Source organism: Embiotoca jacksoni, unplaced genomic scaffold (genome assembly GCF_022577435.1).
Source record: "Embiotoca jacksoni isolate LCO1_2020_lvr unplaced genomic scaffold, fEmbJac1.0.p SCAF_48, whole genome shotgun sequence".
Classification (NCBI taxonomy): domain Eukaryota; kingdom Metazoa; phylum Chordata; class Actinopteri; family Embiotocidae; genus Embiotoca; species Embiotoca jacksoni.
This window is the reverse complement of record NW_027185401.1, coordinates 387501-411500: the sequence shown is the minus strand read 5'-3', so window position 1 is coordinate 411500 and position 24000 is coordinate 387501. Positions and strand designations below refer to the sequence as shown.

The window sequence follows — 24000 nt, the reverse complement described above, 5'->3', positions numbered from 1 at the left end:
TGTGTGTGTGTGTGTGTGTGTGTGTGTGTGTGAAGATACCTCAATGAATTGTTGGAACTTTAACGCGGAAGAAATAAATCGCCTGACGAAGAAAAGGTGTCAACTGGTCTCGTGCACGTTTTCTGATGAATAAATAAATAACTAATAACTTTTTTTTTTCATCTTTATTTGATCTTGTTAGCGTTGCCAGCTGTTTTGTTAACTGGTATTTAGCACAATTAGCTGTTTGTTAGCGTTGCTAGCCGGCTGTCAGATAAGAGTTCCTCTGTGACGTCCCGAAGGCGAAACTGTTGCTGCAAACCATCTGAACTGTGTCGCCGTGGAAACAGGAACCGCTTCAGGGCCTTTGGTTTTTTTAATGAAGATAATTTGCTCTTTTTTTTTTGAACCAGAAGAGTTTCATGTTCACAACAAAAACAGCCTGTTTTTATCTGGTGCAGCGACAGACGGTTGATCACACCGCATGTTCGCGAATTAATCACACACACACACACACACACACACACACACACACACACACACACACACACACACACACACACACACACACAGGGTGGATTTGTGTGGCAGGACTCCTGACTGTTCTTTGGACCGACGCGTTGTGTCGCTGCGGGGTTGGTTTTTTTTCTGGCGACGCTTTGGACGCTGGCAGAGACCGAAACATGCGACTCGTCAAGAGCTGCTACTCTCTCCCAGCAGCCTCGGGGGGACGGGGCGGTGGGGGGACGGGGGGGATTAAACCTGCAGCGATCAATAGTTTTTTTAATATAATATACTTTTTATTTTTTTGAAGCATCTCTATAGAAGTGAGCCAGTCATGCGGTTTAGAGGGGGAGAGTGTAACCCAGGTTTATTTTCCCCGTTACTAAAATTCGGGGACGTCTCTTCCTCCTACATGACTTATGTGGAGACTTTTTAACAGACGGTTTCTAAAATAAGTATTTTCTGTAGTTTTGGAACAAACCTTTGACCTTTTTAATGTTCGAACCGAGATCTTGTGTTCACGGGATTTCCGTCGGTTTGGATGACCGACCGCCTCGGAGAAAAAGCAAAAAGACCGGGCGTCATAATCTGGATTAGCGTGGTTTTTAAGTGGCCTCGGTGTCGGCTCGGGTAAATCACTTCGGAGGTGAGATGGTGTTCCTTCACGTCCCGGCTGAATGAGTTTCGGAGGCTCGCTGGCTTTAAAAAAAAGAAAAAAGAAAATCTGGATGATTTCTTCAGCACCTGTCGAGGGAAACCTTTTTTTTAATTTTTTTTATTATTATTATTTTTTATTCCAGTCGTACTCGTCGCTGAAATATGTAGTCTGCTGGAGATATTACCGTTTCTAACAAACGTCTAATCTGGCTTCTTATACTTCATACTTCTTCGTATGCTTCAGTAAAAGTCATTACTCATCAACTCATTCATTCAAAAGCTGCCAAACGCAATGAAATAGTATCTCCTCAGCAGTTATATTAATCTTCTCTTTTATTATTAATGAGTCAAATATTATAAAAACAGCAGTTGGTTTTTTTGTTCTCGTCCTCTGGGGTCATAAAGTCCCGTCACGTCATCTTTGGAGCTCCAGATTCATAATCAAACGCCGTCGCCTCCTAAAGATGATGTTCGCATGCGTAATTCTTGCGTCCAGGAATAATAGTTTTTGGACTAGAAAAGAAAATTAAAAACACATCCTGTCTGTTGCAGAGTTTTGTAATCACAGACTTAAAATAAGTCTTTTTTTTTTTTTAGGCTTTTTAAATGTATTTTATTTGCTTTGGCGATATTTAGTCGAAATTCATCTTGGGTTCTCGATCCATAAATATTTGGACATCCTGTTTAATCGTTAGTTGTGCAGTTCTGTACTTGTTTTTCATTTCCCGTCTGTTGCATCAGAGCCGGGACAGTATGAAGGTGTTTCTGTCTTTATCATGTAAAAGATGTAAAAAAACAAAAACAAAAACAAACCACCCTGAGGAGCTTCCACCGTTTCTTTGGGGAACTTCTTTTCCTTATGTAAAAAAAAAAAGCCCCAAAACAACTCCACCCTCCTCATCCACCTTCACCCCCGCCCTCCGATCCGGTCGACGACGTCCTACTTGTCTCTGTGGACTCACCCGTCCGACGAACCTCCGAGTCCCGTCGCTGGAACGCCGAGAACTTAGAAAACAAATCTCTTTGTGTTCTCGCTTTTGTCCCGCGGTCCATTCACGACCGGCCGCGTTCAAACGGAGGAAAATCGGCGAGGAGAGTTATTATCTCGCCGACAAAGGACCGGGAGGTGTCCGGTTCCAGCGCCGGTCATGGAGCACCTGGTTCTACTAATGGAGGTTTTTACCTCGAAGCCGTTGTGTGTTTTTGGACGTGCGCTGACGTGCCCGTCGGTCGTCCTACGAATGCTTGTTCGGGCCGGATTCCTTCTCACCTGTATTCCAGTAATTTATATGAAATAATAGAAACCGCCTATTGGGACATTTTTTGCATGATGAGAAGTTTTCCTTTTAATACTTTAAAGAACATTTTGCTGACAGTATTTATGTACTTTTAACCGAAGGAATATTAAAAAGCAGGACTTGTTGTATCGCTGCTTTTTTTAATTTTATTTTTTTTACTTTTTTTTTCTCCCTATCGTTTCGTTGTGCAGCTCTCTTCCTCTTCCTCCTCTTCCTCTTCCTCCTCCTCCTCCTCCTCCTCCCTCATTCACGCCGATATTTCGATGCCCGATAGATATTTGTGACGTTATCTCCTCGGCGTAAAGGATCCGGGCAAATTTCAAGTGCTCAGCATCACTTTTTTTTCACCCCCCTCATGCTGGATATCTCATCTCGCAATGAAAACTCAGCTTTTTGTCCGTGTCATCACAAAAAAAGAAAAAAAAAAAAGTGCTGTCGCTCCTATCGGCTCTGCAGCTTTTCTCTGCTCAGCTTCTTTATTTTTTGGTGTTTTTTTTCTTCCTCCGGATCTTCTGTCCGTGTCTCTCTCGGCCGGTGATTGATGCCTGACAGACGGAGGCTGTGAAACAGACTCGACTGCATCTCGCTCGCTGCTATCGATCCTTTGTTTTTTTTGTTTTTTCCCACTTAAGCCGTAATGAAGTATTGGCTCGGCTCGGTGAGTGTCAGCAGTGCTTAGCGAGGCAGCAGGTGAGAGGAGCGCCGAGACACTCGACTTAATTACAACTGGTCCTTGTGTGTTCAGCTTCCCTTTCGAGCTGCATTGATGGCATTAGTGTTTTGGAGGATGAGGAGGAAGGAAGGAGGAGGAAGGAGAAGGAGGAAGGAGGAGGAAGGAGGACACCATCAAGTTTTAATTGTTAAAAAAGCTCAAAACAAGGAAAAAAAAAATAAAGGTCCAGATCACAGAAACTTTAAGCATTGACTTAAAACTTTAATTTTTCATTTTAAAAATGAGTTAAATGACAAATTTGTATGTAAATGAAAAAGGATGCGTGAAGTGCTGAATCCGTCCACAACTGTTTCCAAGACTTCGATCTCGAGAGGTTTTTTTTCCGTCGTTAAAAAAAAAAAAAAAAGTCTTGCGTTGGATCGGACAGCTGCTCCTGAATAAGAAGCAGATACCTGCCGGGCAACAAGCAGCCGACAACGTCCATAAGAAAAAACAAACGAAAAAACCTTCAGAAATAATGTAAATTTTGAACATCCACGACGAAAACAAAAAGGTCAAGCTCCATCTGCCGATGAAGGTCGCGTCGTAAGATCCCAAAAAACTGCAGAACAGCTGCTGAATAATTGGTAATAAAGTCCAGAACGACAGACAGAAAAAAACACATTACTGCCACCTAGTGACGAAAGTAACGCGTTACAACCGAGCGAAACACACAAGAGTCGCACGTATGCTAAATCGATTTAGTAAATTACAACGACTCTTCCAACGTTTCAAAAGTTTGTGCCCCATCCCTGCTAGGAAATAGTTCAATTATATTACTTTATATCAGTTTTTTGTTTTTTTTTAAACTATCGTCGGAAAAAAAATCCAACTTTTTTGAAAAAAGTTGCCAAAAAAAAAAAAAAAAAAAAAAAGCTTTAAAATGATCGTAAATTACAGACAAAATATTGACGAAGAATTTGTGCTGAACGGATTTCTCCGAAGCAACGATGAGCACACGGGTACATGTGTACGTCATGGGATCGGAAATGTCGCCTGCATTATTTATTGCGTACTGTAAACAACACATGCCTCCTAACTGTCGCCCCGATACACAGGAAGTCACGTATGACTGTGTTTACTGCACATAAAATACTAAAATATGTAAAATAGGTTTAATTTTTGATGTATTATTCTGACTCATTATGGATCAGTGCCGGTCAAAAGTTTTTAAAAGTGCTGATTACACCCATAAAAACACACATTTCATAAAAGAGAGAAAAAAAAAAAATCATAGTTTGAGAACTTCTTGGTATTTTTTTTTTTTTGTGTGTGCAGTATTTCTCTTTTGACCACAAAGTTAAATTCAAACAATAAATCAAAGTGTCCGTCGGTCTTGGAAACCGTTTTTCTCAGCAGGACTCTAAATCCAGGGAAACTCTGCCTGTTGGCCGGCCTGAAGGAGATTTGCTTTTTTTTTTTTTTTTTGCTCTGAGCTGAGCTGCCCATAAAAGGCCACAATACACACTGAAGAGAGGGGGAGGGGGATGGAGGGAGGGGGGGGGGGGTATAAAGAGTACAACAGGAGGGAGAAGAAGGTCCAGAAATCAGTGAGGAAGGTAGAGAGGCAGGAAATCAGATGGGAGAGTTTTAAATAAGACAAAAATAGGAGACGAAGGAACGCCGGAGGAAACGAAAACCTCTTTTTTTAACAAGGTTGAACTGAGGTCAACGGAGGAGAGGTCAAAGGTCAGGGTTACGTTTTTTTTTTTTTCTTGTTCTAGTTTTGCTCGTCTCCTGCGTTACCCACAATGCAGCGCAGCTTCCAGACAGTTCAGCGGTGTCTCGTGGAGACTCGAGCCACAATCTGTCACTCAAATATAAACCAGAACGTCTTCCTGCCGCGTCAAAACATTTCGGTGCCCGTGAAGACGTAACGGGACCGTTCAACAATAAATACCATTTTGCATCATAAATTATGATCAGATTTCCTGCAGGAAATATTGTTCTCTTCATCTTTATTCTTTCCGACGTTAGTCTGTGTTTCCAAACACATTTTAAGATGGAAAAAAAACACAAAACTATGTGTTTAACGTTTAATGGTTTATACGTTCATCTTCAGCCGCCACGGTGTACTCTTCCTCTTCGGCGTACGTCCGCTTTCATTTCTCTTATTTCTTTTTTTTTTTTTTTTTAAATGTGACAAAACGCTGATTTCAGGTCAGTTTTTTTTTTTTTTTTTTTTTTTTTAAAGGAGCTTAAAAAAAACAAAAAAAACTTAACTGGAAGGTGGACGAGCGTCCTGGAAAGCACCAGACGTATGTTGGTAGTCTGTCTGTGCATATAAAATAAGCATATATTATGTATAGTGGAGGATATGGATGTTTCTGTGTGTGTGTGTGTGTGTGTGTGTGTGTGTGTGTGTGTGTGTGTGTGTGTGTGTGTGCGTCCAGCCAGAAGGGTCCCGTCACCCTGAGCGAGGCGAAGTGACAGATTTGGATCAGCGGGTGAGGAGAGCGACCGCCTCGGTTAAATAATGCAGCGGCTCTAATTCACACACCTGAATTATGGAGGCGGAGCGCCGCCGTTTCCGGGGAGCGTTTTTCTCGTGACACACTCCGTCCGTCTGTCTGAGGACTTTGAGGCCAGACGGCCAGCGGAGACGGCAGCAGACAGTCTGGAGGTCGGGCGGGGAGAGGCGGCGGCGGCGGCAACGCGGTGATTTCTGGCTTTTTGTGGAGGTAAATAGACGAAATCAGAACCTCAATACGCCGAGATTCAGATTATTTGTCTGTTGGATTATTTTAAAGCTGCTGCTTCGTTGGATGAAAACAAGTCGGAGCTGTGATTCATCAGCAGGTTGTGATTGACAGGAAGGAAACTGAATCTGGTTGTTTATGTGACATTTTTGACTGGGATTGATCATTTTTGAATGATTGTGATTCACTTATTAATTAAGGAAACAATTAAATATTTAAGGAAAACCGTTAGTTGCATCCTCAGGTTTTGGGAGATTTAAGTGGTTCCACTTTCTAATGGAGTTTTGTTTTTAAGCTGTAATTTAGTGACGAATGAATCATTTACGCTTCATTCATAAAACAAGACGTACAGTCGATGTCGTACTGAGTTCCTTCAGCTGCCGTTTAATTTGAGCTTTTATTTGGAGAAAAAGTTTAAATCACAGACATGAAATAAAAAAAATAAAAAAACATCATCAAAGTAGGTGAATAAAAGAAATTCCAAAAAAGACGAGTGAAGATAGATTTAAAATGAACTAAACTACAGTTTATTTATGACTTATTGGGCTGATAATGAACGGAAAACATTTTTCTTGTGCTTCACGCGTTTCCTCCTGTGGAATTGTGGGAAATGTAGTGTTTGCAGAAACACCAGCGCTTTGCATCGATTTCAATAAAAGCTGCAAAACGTTCAGATTTTAACGATTAACACGGTTCAAAAGTTCACATTTCCTCTGATGCTTCTCGTCGCTCTTTTAAAACGATTTTCCTCTTCATTTTTTTTTTCAAAAATTTTGCCTCGACCGTTCCGGGAACTTTCTAAGTTTTTAACATTCATCAGACAATAACGTGAGCGAAGCGAGTTTCGTGTTGGTTACGGTGTTCTGATGTTTCCTCCAGCTTCCTGTCACACCTTCAACAACTGACAGCCGCAGATAAGAGCTCTTAAAGGTCGTGTGTGTGTGTGTGTGTGTGTGTGTGTGTGTGTGTGTGTGTGTGTGTGTGTGTGTGTGTGTGTGTGTGTGTGTGTGTGGTCCAGACTCGACTCCTTTCAGTCGACACCCGTCTTCACGAGTGTCGACTTCCTCGGTTGCAGTCGTGACTTTTTACGACCACCTTTTGCTTTTTTACTTCTTCTTTTTTTTTAATACGACCAGACGACATCACGTAAAGGGGGGAAATATTTGTCTTGATTTGATGCAGCAGATTGGCAAATTGTTGAAAGGTGGACTGGAGCAGGGGAAGGAGAAAGTAATAAAACAGCAGCTTTAGTGTTGAAAAAGAGTTTTAAGTTGTATTCAATCCTCCGTTTGTCGGGTTAAATCAGAAATGGTATTTTTATTCACGCGTGTTAAAGAAAAAAACAGCAAGTGCATGCGCGGCCTGCTGGTTTTTTGTTTTTTTTTTTCCCCGTGGGGGGTCTCGGACGGGCGTGGACGCCGTCTTGTCACATATCGAGGTCAGACAGGAAAAAGAGGCGAGAAAAAAAAAAAGACAAAAAAAGAAATCCTCCGGAGATCAAATGTATAAAAGGATGAGAGAGGCGTCGGCACGGAGACGGGCGGAGGAGGAAGAGCGCTGTAGGTCAGCCTGTCAGGGAGGCGAGGTAGACGACGGGAGAGGAGATGAACCCGTTCGCCCGGCGGGAGGAGGGGGAGGGGGAGGAGGAGGACGAGGAGGAGGTGGAGGAGGAGAAAGAAGAGGGAGGGTGGTTCGTACTGTTTTTTTAGACTGTCAGTTAAAGATTCATGGAGATGAAAAAGGCGGGTCGCTCAGACGGGAGAAAGGAAAAGCAGCGCCTCCTGTTGGCTGACGGATACACGACACGTCCAGGAAGCTACGATGAAAGACGTTTTGCGCGCCGATGCGTCTCGTTGCGTCTCGTTGCGTCTCGTTGCATCTCGTTGCGTCTCGTTGCGTCTCGTTGCGTCTCGCCGTCGACGCGGTTTCGTTTTTCTTCACCGAGGGTTTTAAACTCCACGAAGTCGTCCGATAATGTCACAACAGAAGCTACCAGAGGCGGGAAAGACGCAAGTCTATTTTGATTTTTTTTAAAGGCGGCCAGTGTAGTTTTCGACCGCTAGGGGGCAGTAGAGAGCGACACGTTTGTTAAGGCTCATTCGGTTGGTTGACACAATCCATGTTTCTGTCTTGTAGCTTCAAGCTGGTTCCGCTCGCTCAGTTTCCATCGAGATGAAGAGACGAGACGCAAGTTTTGAATATTTGAATACTTGTTATAATATAAACAATCGATTAGTATACGCAACTATTGTTCTTCCTTATTTCCCCTGTTTTTACCAGCGAATATTTGATTAATAAATGAATAGTTCAGTGAATTTTAAATAGTATTTTTGCCCATTTGGACCACGCCCGTCATGGCTTATTTGCTTTTTTAAATTTTTAAAAAATTTTTTGCCTGTTTTTTTGCTTTCGTTGATCTTCCAGCTTTTTCACTACAAAATGTGACAGAAATCTGGTGGACGGAAACACGCCGAAAATAGATCAGTCAGAAAACTAACCGTCCTTTTAAATGACAGGTTTTTTTAATGTTGTTTTGTTGTTGTTTTTTTATCTCTTGGTGCTGTTTTGGATTTATCTTTGTACTCAAACGACTTTTGGGGATTTGAGCCCCTTTTTGTTTTTACAGAAAGTGATGCAACAGCAGGAGGAGGCGGTTTTAACGGTAGTGAGCAGAGCGCAGCGTTAGCGGCATCGCGGGAGTTCGTCTGTCGGTCTGTGATCACGTTCCCGTTCGGAGGACCACCTGCTGTGCCGGGAGGAATACAGCTGACTCCCGTCCGTCCGTCTTTCAGTGTTGCTGTTATGATCAACATTCGGTTCGGACGCTTAACGACAAGACCGCTATCGGCTTTTATTCTTTTTTTTCTTTTTTTTTTAGCAGAGCTTGTTTTGGAAAGACGTGTGAGGATGTGACGCCTCGGATGTCCACATGCCGGGAAGTGTGTCTCCGATATGGCTTCCTCCCTTCCTTCCTCGGTTTCCTCTCCAGCGCGCTCCTTTCCTTATCTCTATCGGCTTTCAGCGCCGCGACGCTGATCTCGTCCGGTGTGACGGAGCAGAATGAAGTGAGCCGTCGCACCTTCACCTCTGGCCTCCTCCTCCTCCTCCTCCTCCTCCTCCTCATCCTCCTCCTCCTCCTCATCCTCCTCCTCCTCCTCCTCCTCCGTAGCCCAAGTAGTTTCTCGGTCTTATCTGGCCGAGAAACTAGCCGTTTGCCCCCCCCCTCCCCCCTCCTCCTCCGACTACAAGTAGATTCCCGTCTTTCCCATTTCAGTGTTTTTTTCTAATAACATCCTCCTCGTTACTTCTGAAATATTTAGCGATACGTAGGTTAGACAAAAACCAAGGTATTGTTTTTGTGTAGAGTCATTGTTGAACTTGAATCGCGGGTGTCACAACTATCTTCCCTTTCGGTTTTATCCGATTTATCTCCGAAGAAAAGTATCAGGACTTTTACTTTGAAAACCCCTGAAACGCATTTTCAAAGTCAGGCTGCACGCTAACAGGCTATTTTACGTAAACAGCATGTTTAAGCAAGTTTAATGAGAGCAATGACTAAACTGAAAGAACATAATGCTCCAAACTCACATGGGTTCAACCTCCAGGTGGGTTTTTCTCGGTGCCGGTGACCTCGGCCGTCACAAATTGATTTTCCGTTCGGCTTCGTCACCTTCTGATGGCGGCCGGCTTCAGATGGACGGATTTAGCGGCTAACAGCAGCTAGCAAGGCTAATCCCCCTCTCCCCCCCCCGCCCCCCCCGTCCTCCTCCCCCCTCCGTCAGCCACAACCAGTCATCATAATGCAGCAGGTACATCTGTCTGCTGCTATCTGCTGAATCACGCTGCTGCAGCAGAAGGGGAAGAAAAAGGGTTGAAGGTTTAGAAACCAGGGATTTATTATTTTTACAGTAAATTCACTTAAACTCAGCGTTCTGACCTTTTTTCATTTGCAGGACAAGTTAGGCTGAAAGCACAGAAACCTTTCTGTGTATTTATCGTTTACCTTTTTTTACATTTTATTTTGGGGAAAATAAAATCTGATTTATTGGTGCACTAAGAATGTAATAGCTTTTTTTATGTCCTTTGTCCTTTATTACATCATCAAACTGGAGAATTGATGACGATGCTATCAAAAAGAATGAAAAAAACCCACTTAAATAATGTAACCGTTTGCTAAATAGTCTGTTTGCATGGAGATTAAAAGGCATTCATCTCATTTCTGTATTTATTCATCGAGTTATCTTGATTTGCGTGAGGTTGATTTGCTTGTGCTGTGAGGGCGGACGAAGACGCGGCGGGTTCATTCGATTTCGTGCCGAGTTTCAGCCGCCAGGGAAAGAAAAACGATCTGACTTCTCATCAAACCGCTGCCCGAAGCCTTTTTCAATGATTCTGCATTAAAGCACGCCTCATCATTTAAAAATAACTCTCTTCTGATCGCGTTTTTCTTCATGTTAAAAGAGAGTTTTTCCTTCTGTTGGAGGTTTCTTCTGTTAAAAGAGAGTTTTTCCTTCTGTTGGATGTTTCTTCTGTTAAAAGAGAGTTTTTCCTTCTGTTGGATGTTTCTTCTGTTAAAAGAGAGTTTTTTCTTCTGTTGGAGGTTTCTTCATGTTAAAAGAGAGTTTTTCCTTCCTTCTGTTGGAGGTTTTTCTCCTTTGAAGGGAACTTTTTCCCTCCTAGCTTGCGTGGGAATTGTTGAATTGCTGGTTTCCTCTGTATAAAGTTCTCTTGTAAGGACTTTGCTGTGTTAAGTGCCCTGAAATAACCTTGTGTTGTCAATTCAATATTTCAGATTGCTTTTCGTGCTGTCGATGTGGGTTTATTGAAGCAAAAAGCTGATGATACACAATCGGGTTTTCAGCTGACGTGAAAATGAGAGTCGAGATGTTTGTTTTGTCCTTCGGCTGATGGACAAGTTGAGTGCAGGGCTGTTGTTTCTGCCTTTTAAAATGTTATAACGGCACATTTTAGACATTCAAAGGATACAAAACTGGAGGTAAGCCTTGCAGCAACACCTCGGCCAGAGGTATTTGGTGGTCTACGCATTTAAACTGTAATAGTAACATGCCTGGTGGTGACATTATCTTTCACTATATTGCCTAATAAATGCAAAAAAGAATCTTTCTTTAAAGACCCAACACCTGATCATATTGGGTTTTTTCCCTGTCTGATATGAAGGCGACTTACCTTAAATTTCCTTTCATGCTCTCTATTATCATCTTTTCTCAGTTATAAACTTTTGTTTATTTGTGCATTCAGGCTCTTTTGTTGTTGTTGTTGTTGTTGTTGCTTGCGTTGTGCATGAAGCTGTGGAGAAATGCATCGCTGAGGTATTCAAACAGATAAATTAAGCAACGAGGAAGTCGTCTTTCTCTTTTACGGTCATTAAACCGTTGGCGTGTGCGGTGTCGTCTTCGTCCAAGTCGAACGACCACGTGCGTTCCCACCGAGGAGGATTCGTCGGCGTGTAAAGGATGAGATGTAACGTAATACAGGAGGATTAAAGCAGCAGACGCTTTTCTTCCCATTTCTTTGCTCCCGGTTTACCTTTACCACGAATCGCTTCACCTCGCTTCGATGTCCCGCGGCGAAGCTGCTGACGGAGCTGAACACCCGATTTGCTTCTGCTGCGTCTGGCGGTGGGGGGGTCAAGCCCTTCAGGCTCCAGTTTCAGACATGCTGAGAGGGGCAAGGCAACGCTGCCGCCTGCGTCATAACGCCCGACAGCCTGCTTTTCAAGAACTGATATTAATATTAATACTCTCTGAGACAATAAATTGTTGGATTTGAGATGGTGTTATTGGAGCAGGAGGACACTGGGAGTATATCAGATTCAGTGCAATTCAATCCTAAATATTATTTGCACAAAAAAAAAAAGCTGAGTGAATCACACTACGAATCAAAACAACATTGAACTTCCTCTACAGACACATTTCTTTAATAATAATAAAAAAAAAAGAGAACAAGTAAGTCGATGAAGCTCGTTCTCTGTTTCAAAATGTTCTTTTTAATAAAAGTGTCCCAACAACACTTTAGATGACGGTGGATGTTTCAACCACGACGTCAAAGCGTGAAATAGACACGCCTGTCCACTACAGCAAAACGTGACATACATACGCGTGGCGACGTCGAGGCGTGACAGTTACACGTTTTGCTGCCGTGGCAGCAGGTGTATTACACGCTTCGGCCTCGGAAAATAAAACCCACTGCACGGTTTCAACCGTGTGACTTGCAGGAGAAGGAACCCATTAGCAAAAAACACATGGTTTGGGTTCGAAAAATAATCTTCACAGGAAGATATATTGTGGTTGTTAAGTACCAAAAATACATCTCTACATAGTTTTACATCTTTTTTTTTTTTTTAGCTTTACCAGGAACAGGCTGTTTTTGTGTCTGTTTCTTTAAGACCCATTGACATCAGTGAGCCTCTCTTCTGATTGGCTGACAGCTTTGAGTGACGCACGCCCAGGTTTTCTTTGGTTCTCGTAGCTTCACTAGCTCTACGATGAAATGAACATAGTGTTTTCTTCGGCATATAATGTCGGACAGATAGCACAAGCGTGAGGTTGTGACATCACAAACTTACAGAGGTTTTTGGATACGGGCTGTTTGCTAATTCTCTGTTCTGACACTTTTATAGCATTTATAGCACCTCGACTTGCTTAGAAATGAAAAAACAAATCCGAGTGAGAAACAGGAGACATCTTAAAACTTAAAATTTGTGTGAGTTTTTAATGACAGTTCATGTGTAATAAGCCTGTGTGTGTGTTAGCGTCAGTAACCGGCCTCCTCGTTCACCACACGCTGTTTTTATGGAGTTTAAACTCGTCTTTATGGACTTGGAGACTTCCTGTCGACTCTTCTGTAGTCGCTGCCTTTAGCTTCTTGTCGCTGTGTTTCAAAAGCTCTAACTTAAATCAGTGACCCTTTTAAGCGTTCATCCTCCAGCTGTCGACCCGCATTGAAACAAACCAATTAAAGAGAATAAATTGGTTTGAGGCGAATGAATCAGCTTTCTGTGTTTGACTTTGTTCGAATGTCTTTTAATGTTTAACATGAAGATTCAAACTGCTGATATTCAAAAAGAAAACCTTGAAAACTCAAAGAAATGTGGAGCATTAGCGTCGACTGAACTTTCACTCCGATTATTTCATAAATCTCCCTCCAATGTGTTTCCAAAGCTTTTACTGCTCAACAGTTTTATTATGAAAAAGAATCTGCTTCAAGTCGTCGTGTAAACACGTCTGCTTTTACTTTTATCTTCAGATCAAAGGGTTTTCAAGTTGCTGATGATGTTGAGAGTCGAGGAGATTCTCAATGGCAGCACAACGGTCAGTTCAACTGAACTTAAATCAAACGTACTCAAAGTGTCGGTGTAAGAAACCAACATTTTTGTTTACTCATTTTATTTTTTACATTTAATAATAATAATAATAATAATAATAATAACAACCCGTCCGGTCACCAGCAGGTCATCTAAAATGTGTTTGTTTTTTGGTACAGCTCTAAAACGGGTGGCGGTTGATGTTAACTGTAGACTCTTTTTATTTTATTTTTTTTTTATTTTCAAAGTAGTTCGAGTTGGGTTTTACCTCCATAGTTAGCGAGGAGGACGGAGGTCAGCGTGTTTTCCTTCCTTCGGGTTTTGTGCTGTAAGAGAGTTAACGTGTCATCACCTCGATGCACAACTGTGTGTGTGTGTGTGTGTGTGTGTGTGTGTGTGTGTGTGTGTGTGTGTGTGTGTGAGAGTCTCATCAGGATGTCTGCGTCCTGACTGGTTTGACTTCTCGGTTCCCCTTTCGCACATCCTGGTTTTTTTTGTTGTTGTTTTTTTTACACGCGTGTAACACCGTCAACACACACCTGGATCCTCCGACCTTTTTTTTTTTTTTTTTTTTTAATTTTTTTTTTTTGTCTTACCAGTCTAAACACTTCTTACATTTTCCAAATCAGACCAAAGAAATGGTTTAGTAATTGGAAAAAAATGTTATTTATGTCTTAATCTAATAGAAAAACAAGGTATTAAGAGAGTAAAATTCTAATTAGTGTCGGTTGGAACTTCAAAATAAAACACCAAGTAAATCCGGGCCGCCCCCCCCCCCCCCCCTCCTCCCCTGCCTCCACACACACACACACACACACACACACACACACACACACACACACACACACACACCTTTCCCCCCGGGCGTGCCTGCAGTCTGAATAAATAAACCCCTCCCTCGTATCCCATTGCAGGTTCAAACTGTTTATCCTTCTCATCTCACGTCGGCTCCGATGTGTTGTTGATTCTCGTCTTTTCAAACTGTCTGTAAATCTTATGAAGTGTTTTTGCTGCGGTTAAAAAAAACAACAACGAGACGGTTGGAGGAACTCGTCACGGCAACGAAACGTCAAACGAGTTCGAATGATGCAACGAGAATAAACACACCGAACATGAAGAGGAATAAATCTTCAGGTTTTCATCGCCCCGCCGAGAAAAAGTGTCTCGAACTGATGGAGTTGAGAGTCAGATCTCCGACCTGTTGACGTCGCCGTGACGATTTGGATTCTGCAGGGAAAATATTTTTTTGTAATTTTGTTTTTCCTCCCCAGATGGAAAGAGTTTTGTGACTCTTCAAGTGTGTGTGTGTGTGTGTGTGTGTGTGTGTGTGTGTGTGTGTGTGTGTGTGTGTGTGTGTGTGTGTTGTTTGTCTGGGTTCGAGGCTGGAAACATGTTGCCGTGGTGATTGCAAATCACGACTCCCTATTTTTTTTTTTTTTTCTCTCGCCTCGATCGATCGGTCGGATTTCTGTCTGAGCGTGAAATGGACCGGCCTGCTGTGAGCTCCAGTTGTGAAGTCACGGTGTGTGTGTGTGTGTGTGTGTGTGTGTGTGTGTGTGTGTGTGTGTGTGTGTGTGTGTGTGTGTTTTTCTGTGTGCGCCTCTCAAGTGAATTCAATTCATTAAGCGTTTATTGGCATGAATGTTACATGAGCTCTGAATGCAGCAGGAATAAAAATACCTGAAATAATTGAGTGTAAATATCTGCCACATGTGCTTGCAGAGCCTCCGCTCGTCTTTTCTTTTTTTTTTTTTTACTTCTTCTATCTACCTATCAGTGCAGCAGAGGCTCATGGGAGCAGCCCCGAGCGACCCTGTGGGATAAATCCATTTTAGAAACCCCAAATCTTGACGGATAGCATTTTTATTTTTTATTTTTTTTTCAGTATGAGGGAAGGAAAGTAAAAGGGGAAGAAAAAAAAAGTGTGTGCATGTACACACACACACACACACACACACACACACACACACACACACACACACACACACACACACTCACACACTCACACACACACTCACACACACACACACACACACACACACACTCTCACACACACACACACACACACACACACACACACACACACACTCACACACTCACACACACACACACACACACACTCACACACACACACACACACACACACACACACACACACACACACACACACACACTCAGCAGGGAGCAGGGAGTGAAGCAGGCAGGAGCCTCACAGGCATTTTACTCATGTAGAGAATGTAATGAAATCTGAGCCACTCTTCCTCCCCCCTTCCTCCCCCCTTCCTCCCCCCTCCCTCCCTCCCCCATCCTCCTCTCCCCTAGTCATCCTCTTCAAATATGGCATTGAAAACTGTGACTGACGATGGCGGTGGGGATGAATTTTTATCTCCCGTCGCACAGAAATCTGCCGTTTTATTGGGAATCCTATCGGAAAGCGTGATCGATGGAACCGGCAGGAGCTGAAACGTGATTGGCTGTTGCTTACGTGCGATGTGACGCTGCACCTCTCAATAAATAGATAATCGAAGTACACGAGTGCAGTTTGACCTACACGGTGAGTTTCCTGCCGCAACGCTCGAGTCAAATAAACCGTGCTGTCGTCGTTGTTGTTGTTGTGGTCGTTGTTGTTGCCAGGACAACGTGGGAGACGAATGAAAGCAAGTGACGGTGTTAATGCGATTTGTTCGGAGGAGGAGGAGGAGGAGGAGGAGGAGGAGCAGGAGGAGTCCAGCTGGACCGTGATGGTGTTATTGATGCAGTGAACATCCGTGAGGGGAATCTATTCATGTCGTTACGGGAGGAAATAGTGTCGGCAGGTGTTTTCATAAAGCTTGACGTATTTATACTCGGTGTGTGTACTCTGATGTAGTATCGATGTACGCATCCACAAAACCTCAGAGGGGAAAAGGTGTCTTGCGGTGTGTGGTTTTAAAATGCATATATACGTCGTAACAAGTCATTTAAACCTGTGACTGAGCTGTAAGATCGTGTTCTGATGTTACGTTGACGAAACGCTATTTAGAAATCAATGATTTCAGCATTTTTGTGATTTTTTTTTTTTTTTTTTTTTTTTTTTTTTTTTGTGATTTCTCCCGCTGTGGTTTTGGTCTTGTTTTAGGATTCTGACACTTATATCTAAAAAAACCAAAAAAAACCATCGTGAAACAATGGTAGCCTGAACGTGAGGCGTTTAGGGAACATCTGTAAATTGTAGCATTTACCAATAACATGAAAGTGACAAGTTTAGGGAATAGCTGTGAAATTGTAGTGTCTAAACATAGAGGCGTTCAGGGAACATCTGTAAATTGTAGCGTCTACACATAGCCTGCACGAGGCGTTTAGGGAACAGCCGTAAATTGTAGTGTCTACCGATAGCCTGCAAGTGAGAGGTTTAGGGAACATCTGTAAATTGTTGCGTCTACACATATCCTGCATGTGAGGCGTTTAAGGTATACACGTAAATTGTAGCGTCTACCGATAGCCTTCATGTGAGGTGTTTGCAAACATCTGTTATTTGTAGCATCTACTCATTGCCTGCATGAGGCGTTTAGGGAACAGCCGTAAATTGTAGTGTCTACTGATAGCCTGCACGTGAGGCATTAATACATATTCTATAAGATTTTTATTGAAAAACCGTGAGGAACTGGCGTCGAAGTCGAAGTGTCGGTACCAGTATTGATTTAAACAACAGGGGGTGAACATGGACAGATGGTGTACAGGAGGGATGGTGGGAAGCCAGCAGTGGAGGAAGAGTCGCTCCTCTTCATCACCTCCTCTCAGCAGCACTGTTCACTCCACCAAATCATCTGCCTGGAGTTTTATTATTCCCCCCCATTTTTTTAATTTATTTTTTTTATTTTATTTTATTTAACTGAGACGAATGAGAAGGTGGCGGTGGGTTTATGGATCTTAATGGACTCATCTAAATGTAAATGAGTGGCGACCAGGAGACATGGTGTCTGTCTGCCTATCTGTCTCTCTATCTGTCTGCCTGTCTGTCTCTCTGTCTATCTGTCTGTCTGTCTATCTGTCTCTCTGTCTATCTGTCTGTCTGTCTCTCTGTCTGTCTGTCTGTCTGCCTGTCTGTCTCTCTGTCTATCTGTCTGTCTGCCTGTCTGTCTCTCTGTCTGTCTGTCTCTCTGTCTCTCTGTCTGTCTGTCTCTCTGTCTGTCTGTCTCTCTGTCTGTCTCTGTGACTGTCTCTCTGTCTCTCTGTCTCTCTGTCTGTCTGTCTCTCTGTCTCTCTCTCTGTCTGTCTGTCTGTCTGCTGGGAAAGGGAAATGTTTGGAAGAGGCGGATTGTGTTCAGTTGCAGAGTTCAGTGTGTTTCGGAGGCAGGAATTCATCAGTTTGTAGATATTAGAAAATACAATCAGCAAATTTGCATGTGAGGTCAGAACTGGAGGGAAGATTTGTGTATTTCACGGCTCAAAGTTTCTATTCAGGGTCGCCCTGAAGAGCCCTAAAATTTGGGATCTTCTCGGATTTGATTCCAGCCTGAAGCAGACCGGCTACTTGCAGGTTGGCAGGGTTTATTCTAGCGAGAGCACTAACAGCTGAGCCACCTGGTTTCAATAAATATTGGCTGTTAACAACTTTTTATACTTTTTCTGTCACAAGCAACAAGCCGTAAATTCCCTCTTTCAAGAGGAGAGAGTTTATTGCATTTAAAATGTTCTCTATCAACAAACTTTCTTAAACTGACTGTTGGTCTATAAAATACCAGAAAATAGAGGAAAAAAAGTCACAAAACTGTTGCAAAACAAAAGTATTTCAGCATTTTTTAAATGTATTTTTCGGCCTATTTATTTGAAATGTTTTAATTAGTTCCAACTCTGATAACAAACCGTCACTTTTGCGTAAATCAAACCGTGAATTGGACTCGTCCCCAAAAATGACACTTCTATACAAGACAAAAATTCCTGCTTAATGAAATGTTTTAAATCTGGAAGAATTACCGCTTAAAACTTCAAATCAAAGGCAAAAGAGGAAACAGTAAAGACTACGAATTACGGTAGATTGTTTTCTGTTTAAAAAGTCACGAATAACCGACTCGTTTCATTCAAATCTTTATCTCTCGTCTTTGTAATCGTCAGATGATTGACATCTGCATTAATCATTTATATCCCACTAAGAATGACGATTGCATTCGCTGTAATATACATATATCGTATTAATATATCACTCTCAAAGAGTCTGTTGTTGCTCTGCAGAAACTCTTGAGCTTTAAAAAAGAAAAACACCTTAAAACTTTGGGTGTTTTTTTTTTTTTTGTCCAATGAGGCAGCAGCTGCTCTGTTAGCGGGTCAAATGGGGATTTGGTTTGTTGATATCCGCCCACAACTGCAGATACAACCACCCACCGTTTGACTCAGTGTGTGTGTGTGTGTGTGTGTGTGTGTGTGTGTGTGTGTGTGTGTGTGTGTGTGTATATATATGGGGGGGGATTAGCCATATTAGCCATGTTAGACACACACATGTGGCTGGCGCAGATGCTGTGGAAACTCAATCTGTACAGTTGGAGCGATTGGGGTCACCAGAGGTGGTTAAGCACCAGCTGTGTGTGTGTGTGTGTGTGTGTGTGTGTGTGTGTGTGTGTGTGTGTGTGTGTGTGGCTTGCTGATGTAACTTAAGGCGCAGCTAAGGCTTCTGGGACGCCGGCGTCATGTCCCCGGGTCCAATCTGAGGACGACGACGACGACATCGCGCTTCACTTGTTGTTATTTCAGTGAAATTACAGGGAAGAGAAGAGTTTGTGCGACTTAACGTGCCGCAACTCCTTAAACATCCAAACTATGTCGGACTATTTGAAGCCTTTTTTTTTTTTTTTATTCTTTTTTTCCTCTAATTCGTTCCAGACGAGTCGCTGGTTCTGCAAGAAAACTAAAAGAAAGCATGCGGAAAGAAAGATTAAATATCATCGAGCATGGACAGTAATAATTCATTACCATCTTAAAAGTGTCAAAAACCAGGTGATTAATGTTGTTTTCATTTTTTTTCTTTTAATTTCTGATAGATTGGAGATTCCCTTTGAACACTGCTCCAGGTGTGACGAGGCCTGTCGCCTTCATTTTTCTCAATGAACAGACTCATTTTTAGGATTTTGTTTTTTTGTATAAAACAAAAGATTTAAGTTGATTTCCGCTTTTCCACAACAAAGACTTTTATTTGATTCTTTTTGGTTTCATCAGACGAGTTTAATGCGACACGATGCGGCTCTCTCGTCGCCGGCTCGTTTCACAGCTGAACGAGATGTTTTTCTTTCTGTCGGGAAACGTCATCTTCACTTTCACTTCCCCCCCCCGACAAGTTTACCCCGGCGCACGCAGATCCCACGAAAGAAAAATAAATACTCTTCATGTTCTTTCCTTCAGATGGAAGGTGAAATAATGGGATGTTATCAGGGAAGATCACAACGAGGATGAGAGCCAATCAAAAGCTGCAAAAGACAAATTGCTGCCGTTCTCTGAGCTGTAGCGTTAGCACGGGCGTTAGCATTATTTAAAAAACTCTACAAATAAGAGCTGGGTATCAAACCTAAAAACCATCCAGGTTTGATACCCAGCTCTTATTTGTAGAGTTTTTTTAAATAATGCTAACGCCCGTGCTAACGCTACAGCTCAGAGAACGGCAGCAATTTGTCTTTTGCAGCTTTTGATTGGCTCTCATCCTCGTTGTGATCTTCCCTGATAACATCCCATTATTTCACCTTCCATCTGAAGGAAAGAACATGAAGAGTATTTATTTTTCTTTCGTGGGATCTGCGTGCGCCGGGGTAAACTTGTCGGGGGGGGAGTGAAAGTGAAGATGACGTTTCCCGACAGAAAGAAAAACATCTCGTTCAGCTGTGAAACGAGCCGGCGGTGGAGACAGAGGAAAATAAAAGCATGATTTTTTTTTTTTTTTATGCTAAAGTTCATGTTTTTCCTCTTCGGAGGTTCTCGGGTTTCGGAGAGTTCAGCGTGAAGACAAACCGACTCGAGGAAAACATCTTTCAGTGATGCTGTTTTTTGGGTAATCGTCGGCTCAGTTCAACCTCCTCTCGGCTGGTATTTTGCGGTCGCGGCCCCGTTTCAGATTTGTTTTTGGGCCGAGGCCCGGCAGTGTGAACGGGGCGTCGTCGAGGGTTTAAAGGGATTTTCACACTCGAAACGTGGTCGGACACATTTTTAAAACAGCTGAAGATGCGAGGAGGAACGACGAGAAAGGAGGAGATGAATCAAAACAAAAATAAAAAGGTGGAAGAGCTTTTCTGCCGACTTCAACCTCCGGAGTCAAAAGTGCTTTTGTCTAAAAAAAAAAGAAAAAGAAAAGCTGCTGTAAATAAAAAGCTCCCGAGAGGCTGAGTTGTAGTTTTTTTAGTTTTTTTTTAAAAGGGGGTTCACGCTCCTCTCAGATTAAAACCACATGGTTTCAGCAGCACACGCTGGTATTTCCTCTCCGCCGGGGCGGGTGGGCGGAGCTCCGGGGAAATACCTGCGCTCGCCGTGTTTCCAGAGAGAGAGAGAGCGAGAGAGAGGAAGTCGTCGCCAGTTTCCTGAGGAAACCTGAAACTCAGGCCGCTCACGTGTTGTAGAGCTGATTTAAAAAAAAAAAAAGACTTTAAGTGAAATCATTTTCAAGGTTTTTAAAAAGATCTGAAATAGCGAGAGCAGAGATTTGGAGATCTGCAGCTCAGAAGATCTCTGGACTTTAAAAACGTCTCATTAGTTGTTGCAGGCTTCGGCTGCAGGTTGCTTCTACTGTCGTGAGTTTATTTCAGCTGTTTGCACTTAAACCCTCTAAACTCCGAAGGTCTCCAACCTTTTTATCTTCTGAGAGCTCCTCGTGTTTTTTTTATTCACATAGCTGAGCTCCACCCAAGCCAGTCCAATAAGCTTCTTTTATGTGAACAACTTCATGTGAACGTTTTTCATTTTGTATCTACAATTACACAGATTTTCTCTAAATAGAAAAAATAAAATAAAACTCTGTGCTTAAATAAGACTTATTTTTAAAAACTCTTATTTCTTATCAAACAGACAGAAAAACTGGTTGAAATGTGACTTTTAAAGACTTAAAAACATGATTTCAGCAGCATTTAAATCTTTATGTTTAACACATAATCACGAGTAGGAAGTTTTTGTTTGATTTAGTTCTTGATCTGCCGTCCCTTTGTGCGAAGATTATTTTGGGATGTTTTGTCTTCTGTTGTCTATTTTAAGGTCTTCCTGGAGAGGACAAAAAAAAAAAAAAAAAAAAAAACTCAACATAAAGTTTTAACCGAGGACGATGAAGCGACATCGACAAATACGCATCAACTATGGCATTTATATTCTACTTCTGGTTTTAATAACTTTAGCAGCGAAAAGCGAACGCAAAATGTCTGGCGTTACTACCCAGAATGCCGTTTGGCAGCGAGCAGCGTGGCGTCGGTCCCGGTTCAGGAGCCGTATCGGAGGTCTGGGTGTGAAGAGCGAATACTGCGCGATGGCTTTTACGCATCCGGTGGATTATGTACTTGTGTGTGTGTGTGTGTGTGTGTGTGTGTGTGTGTGTGTGTGTGTGTGTGTGTATGTGATATAATCTGCAGGATTTAAGATTAGCCCAGCTGTGATTGTGGAAAGGCGGAGAAATAATCCACCCCAAAAAAATATATATATATAATAAAAAATAAAACGTACCAACCTCCGCATGAGATCGTTTTTTTCTGAACCCCCCCCTCCCCCCCTCCCCCCCCCCTCTTAACCTGCAGCTTTATTTATCCAGTCGACGCCAACAGAGCGCACGTTTTCTTTTTTTCCAGCGACGCCCTTCTTCACAGCTTTCCGCAGACATCGGCGTGCCGGCGGCCTCTGAAGCTTCTCCACCGGCGGTTTCTGTTTATTGTTCAAAAGGAGACGCTCGCTGCCGAGAGTCTCAACAGTCGCCCTCCACACCCACGTTTTCTGACCACTTCTACGAGTTTCAACTCTTACCGCCACCTGATTTTTTTTTTTTTTTCCATTTTAGGGTTAATAACTCAGACGAAGCCTCGGGACCGAAGTCTGGACCCAGGTTACCCGGACTCGGGTTTTAAGGGTCAAAATAATCCCAGAACTTTTTTCTTCAGTATCAATCAACTTCCTGTTTACGTCACCCGAAGCAATAATCATCCTCTTACTAATTATAAGAATACAAATTAAATAAGAAAAAGGCTCGAACACTCCCGTTTATCTGTTCATATGTAGATGTTATCAGAAATGCTAGAAAATTGTGCACATTTTTTTTTTTTTTATTACCGTTAAAAAAAAAAACTGCTTCGACACTGAAGGTGTTTTCTGAAACGTACAATTTTAATCTGAAAACTTGAATTTATAAAAAAAAACAGCCGGCTGCTGTCAGACATTTAATGACTCCAAAAAAACAAAAAAAAAACATGGAGATACAACGACTCAAGAGTTTAATTCTTGTTTCTGTGTACAACAACTCAGGAAAGCATCGATGTGTGTGTAACCGCACAGGGAACCAACTGTGTTGTACACTTCCTGGCTAACAGCTGCTCAGCCGCTTCCTCCTCTTCCTCCTCTTCCTCCTCCTGATTGCAGGCGGATGTCATTGAACTAAAGAGGAAGCCTTTTTTCTGTCTTGATATTGGTGCACAATGTACCTATCGGTGTTTATAATTGGTTTCCAGTGTTGGTAGCGTTTCAAAAAAAAAAAGCTCTTTTATTTTTTTATTTTTTACAGTGCGCACATCTGTGAGCTGCACAGAAACAACAACCAACTTTACACGTCTGCCAAAGCAATCAAGTGGCTTGGTTTTAAGGCAGTGGAGAGTTTTCACTTCACTCCGTCCAACTCTTTTTTTCAGTCTTTTAAACTCGAGTTAAAAAAAAAAAAAAAAAAAAAGAAAAGAAACTTCCGACACCGATAAAAACGTTCCCATCTTTGCATCCTTCCGGTGGGGTTCTGGATGAAAAGAAAACAACATCGTGCAGCACAGCGAGTCCACGTCTTTGCTGCCGAACCGTATATCACGTTGACTTTTTCGCCCCAAAATAAATTGCAAAATCTTTGGCAAAAGCTCCTCGGTTGTTGCAGCGAGTGAGTGCGATGTAAGCCCCGCCCACCTGAAGACCAGGACGTGTTCAGAGCAGCGCTGAACTGGACGAGCAGTTTTTGGTCGGTGGGGAAGTTCTGTCATAGAGGCCAAAGGGAGATTTAAAAAAAAAAAAAATTTAATAAATAATGATTGTGACAGCGGTTATATATGCGTTGCTATGGTAACAACAACTTCGTTGAAGGGGGCGGGGTTATTGTCTGCAGTGGAAAACGAAATCCACGACTAGAGCTGGTACCATCAGTGGAAAATCAAGACAATTCATAAAAATCTGTTATTTATTATTATTATTATTATTATTATTATTATCATCATCTCTCCGATGTTGGTTATTCAGGGAAAGACACTGAAAAACATCGACCTACCACGATCTACAGTCGGATTTCAGCCTTAAATTGTAAAGCCAACGTTTTGTGTCTCGGAGCAGAAACATTTTCCCCTGAACATCAAGCCCCGCCCACTTCTATCGCAGCAGCCATCTTGCTGGCGAGGGCGTGTTCGCCTCCATTCAACACGCGCCGCGCAATGTTTAGGGGAGGGAAGTGTGTGTGCGTCTATTTTTGAGTGTGTGTGGTCACTCCTGTGGGTTCCCTCTAAGTAGCTTTTTAGCAGGGTTTGATAAGGCTTCACACACACACACACACACACACACACACACACACACACACACACACACTCTTTGTTAAACCCGTCTTACAGGGTATTAAAAAAACAAAAAAAAAACCATTTTCATTTTCCTTCCAGCAGC

At 42.5% G+C, this 24000-nt stretch overlaps 1 protein-coding gene across 6 annotated transcripts in view; it reads left to right on the top strand.

The window, feature by feature from the left end:
- Window positions 1–24000, top strand: part of LOC138210814 (disco-interacting protein 2 homolog C) — a 133236-nt gene that overhangs the window by 35313 nt on the left and 73923 nt on the right. Inside the window, exon 1 of one of the 6 annotated variants that reach the window (XM_069170144.1) lies at window positions 5511–5831. The exons of the other annotated variants lie outside the window; for them this stretch is intronic. The gene's annotated coding sequence lies outside the window, so the exon portion shown is untranslated. Of the gene's footprint in view, window positions 1–5510; window positions 5832–24000 lie in introns of those variants that run through there. 6 annotated transcript variants of the gene reach the window in all.